Genomic DNA, 4,041 nt, shown 5'->3' on the forward strand with positions numbered 1-4,041 from the left:
TCACATCCCAAGAACCCGTCTCATTATTGTTATTCCGTATTATTTGATGTCGTTTATAGTTGATAATTAAAACAAAAAAAAACCCATTTGACATTCGTGTCACCCCTGATTTAAATGATGTTTATATTCAATAACTTTTATTTCTATGAATGATTTGAACATGTTCATACTTCCCAATTGAATCTGAAACACGTGTCGCTCCTTGTGCGATTCGACCCCAACTCATTTAGTTGGGTTTTACACTAACTAGCGATCATTGACACTTAGAATTGGATGAAGTGTCATTGAAACATTAATCAGTAGGTGAAGGAATATCTTCTAGATCACTTTTGGGCCTTACCCATCTACCATAAGAATTACACGATAACCCGTTGTGGGCCAATTGGTACAAACAAGTAGGAATTCTTAACTGATCTACAAGCATATATATCACATGCCTTGTTCACTAGTGTCACATCCCTTTTAGAATTAGACCTAAATGTTGAACTACTACTCACAAAACCATCTACTAAATGAAGGTATATCTCAAACATATTAATACCTATAAAATTGAACCCCCTTTTAAGATAAGGTGAAGACCTAAAATCAAGCTTCAATTCAGCACCAACATGAGTGTAAATCCACTCTAATGTCCCAGTAAGATCATCAAATTTTTGTAGACTTTCATTCAAAACTATTCCGGGAATTCGAGGGACTAAGTCTTGTTTCAATATAACGCGTAAAATTTTGACTCCCATTTGAAAATTTGTTGCTGATTCATACGCATTTAGTAGAGCAATTGCACCCCCTAGGCTATGTCCTGTTATTGTGAGGCTAACTTGTTCACCTTTTGTTTTGTAAAAAACTGCCAATGTTTTCAATTCTTTCATGACTTGTTCTTAGGCACTTGATTTGTTGTATCTAGTTTATTAGATGTGTAAATACTAAGATAACCATGTTCTACTTTTGAGTCCATATGTCCAATTGACTCTAATTTCCTCTGTATATTTTCATACCATTCTGAAGGTGTCACTGTGCCTCTCCATGCCACAACAATATCTCTCATCCCAATTCGTCGCGATTCTTAATCATCACTAACTGCCACAAAACCAATCCAATTTGAGTCTTTTCTCCATGTGTATGTCAATATTGATCTTTCAAGCCATTGGGGCATATCTATTTGTGGCATATCATAGATGTACTTGGTAACTTTGTAGCCACTCTTGGTATGTCCTGACTTATCAAACAATTTATGACTATTGTACATGCAACTTCCACAATACTCCGAGAATGAGTCAATATCTAATGCATCATAAGTTGCCTGAGTAAATTCACCATATTTTACAATTTCTAGATAAAGCAAAGGGTGGATTGGATCAAGAAGTCCTTCACATTCATGAACACCATGAATGTCGCGCCATCTATCGAATATGTCCACCTTACGTGGCATGGTAGGTGTTGACGTTGTCTTCCTGAATATTGTTCCAACTAGAATGAGTACTCGGAGGTGTTAGAGAAATAGTCTTTTACATAGAGTCCTATTAGCAAATAAAGTCAAGCTATTTCAATTTTTTCCTAGTCTTTAGGGGAGTAGTTTATCATGGATTTACTTCCTATTTTTTAGGAGTTAGTGATTCTAGTTTTTAGCTTCAAATGTTACTTGTCATATAAAATCTGTAGTTGCAGAGCACTAAACAAGCAGCAAAGTAGTTCCCTTTCTTCTCAACGTGTCGACTAGATTTTTTCATTTTTGTTTACTGCACGTTTCATTATCTTGCTTTTTTTTACACTGGTATCGGAGCGAGCGTGAGGTTATGCAGTAATACGAAAGAAGCAGCGATTCTAGAGTGAAAAGAAAATAGCAGCAGCTAAACCTTTTTTTCTTCTTTTCATTTAACTTATGGCATCAGACAGTACTTTTGTACAAGCAGCGATTCCTCGCTTTGATGGTCACTATGACCATTGGAGCCTGCTAATGGAGAATTTCTTATGGTCAGAGGAGTATTGGTCAATTGTCGAGGACGGGATCAAAACTCCAGCGGAAGGCGAAATTTTGACGAATGGTCAAAAGGTAGAATTGGAAGCAAAAAAGCTGAAAGATCTGAATGCGAAGAACTATATCTTTCAGTATATTGATCGTCCCATCCTAGAAACTATTCTTTGCAAAGAAACTTCTAAGGATATTTGGGATTCTATGAAGAAAAAATATCAAGGTACTACCAGAGTGAAGTGTGCACAGCTTCAAGCCTTGAGAAGGGAATTTGAGACCTTACAAATGAAGGAAGGAGAGTCTGTAGTGAGTTATTGTGCTAGAACAATGGAGATAAGAAACAAAATGTGATTTTATGGCGAGAAGATGACTAATGTCATAATTGTTGAGAAGATACTACGCTCTTTGACACTAAAGTATGATTACGTCATTTGCTCCATTGAAGAGTCAAAAGATATAGATGAGTTGTCGCCTGACGAATTGTAAGTTCCTTACTGGTGCATGGGAAGAAGAATAATCGCAATTCAACTTCTGAAGAACAGGCCCCGAAAGCTTCTACTTTTATTTCTTCCAATTGTAGAGGAAGGGGTAGAGGTAGAGGAACAGGAAGAGGGAGAGGAGACCGTGGAAATAAAGATGGAGGCAGAAACTTTAGGGTCAATGATGACTACAGCAATGGCCAAGAAAAGAATTTTGACAAATCAAAGGTAGAATGCTATCGATGTCATAAATTTGGTCATTATCAATCCAAATGTTATAATAGGCTGCCTAATGAGAAGGACGAGAAGTCAAATTTTGTTGAAAGCAAAGAAACAGAGACTTTGTTGATGGAAATACAAGCACAAGAAGAACTCGTGCAAGATGTTTGGTATCTGGACACATGCTACTCTAATCACATGAGTGGAAGTAAGTCTTGTTTTTCTAATTTAAGTGAAGGCTTTCAATCTAAAGTGAATTTTGGTGATTTTTCTACCGTAGATGCAATGGGGAGAGGTGATATGAAAATTAAAGCGAAGAATGGTTTTGAAGAAATAATATTTAATGTGTTATACGTTCCTCTTTAAAAAGTAACTTATTAAGTGTTGGGCAATTGCAAGAAAAATGATATTTTATTCTCATTGGAAAAGGTGTTTGTGAGATTTATAGTCCTACTAGAGGAGCTATTGCCATTGTGAAAATGAATTCCAAAAGATTATTTCCCTTGAATATTGAGAGTATTCATTCTTGTTTAAAAACAGAAGTAGAAGATTCTTCATGGTTCTGGCATTTTAGATATGGTCACTTGGGTTTTAGAGGATTAAAAACTCTCCAACAGAAAAATATAGTAATATGCCTTCCTGAAATTTTTATCCCTTCCCGAGTTTGTGAAGAATATGTTGTTGGCAAACAACATCATTCTCAATTTCCAAACGGGAAGTCGTGGAGGGTGAAGGATTTTTGGAGCTGGTGCATTCTGATATATGTGGCTCAATTAAACCAATTTTTAATGGAGGTAAAAGGTATTTCATTACCTTTACAGATGATTACTCTCGGAAAAATTTGGTGTAATTTTTGAAGGAAAAATCAGAAGCTTTTGGAGTGTTTAAAACCTTCAAAGCTCATGTAGAAAATAAAACTGGAAAGGCCATAAACTGAAGACTCTTCGAACTGATCGTGGTGGCGAGTATTGCTCAAAAGTCTTTAAAGATTTTTGTGAATCTAATGGAATTCGAAGATAGCTCACCACTGCTTATACACCACGACAAAATGGTATATTGGAGAGAAAGAATAGAACCATTCTTAATATGGTGCGGAGTTTGCTAGCAAAAGGAAGAATGGAAAAGACTTGCTGGCCGGAAGCGATAAATTGGAGCATTCATGTATTGAATAGAAGCCCAACTTTTGTTGTTCAAAGCATGACTCCAGAAGAGGCTTGGAGTGGAAGAAAACCAGTTGTCAATCACTTTCAGATTTTTGGCTGCATTGTATATGCACATGTTTCAGACGAGAAGAGAAAGAAACTTGATGACAATAGCGAAAAGTGTATCTTTCTCAGTGTTAGTGAAGCATCCCAGGCATATAAATTGTTTAAT

General features: G+C 36.3%; 1 pseudogene; it reads right to left on the minus strand.

Annotated features, from left to right (window-relative positions):
- Positions 1-292: 292 nt before the first annotated feature.
- LOC125827291 (phospholipase A1-Igamma1, chloroplastic-like) lies at positions 293-1,727 on the minus strand (annotated as a pseudogene).
- Positions 1,728-4,041: the final 2,314 nt, after the last annotated feature.

The sequence above is a fragment of the Solanum verrucosum genome, unplaced genomic scaffold (genome assembly GCF_900185275.1).
Source record: "Solanum verrucosum unplaced genomic scaffold, falcon-dt-bn FXZP01000295.1, whole genome shotgun sequence".
NCBI lineage: Eukaryota > Viridiplantae > Streptophyta > Magnoliopsida > Solanales > Solanaceae > Solanum > Solanum verrucosum.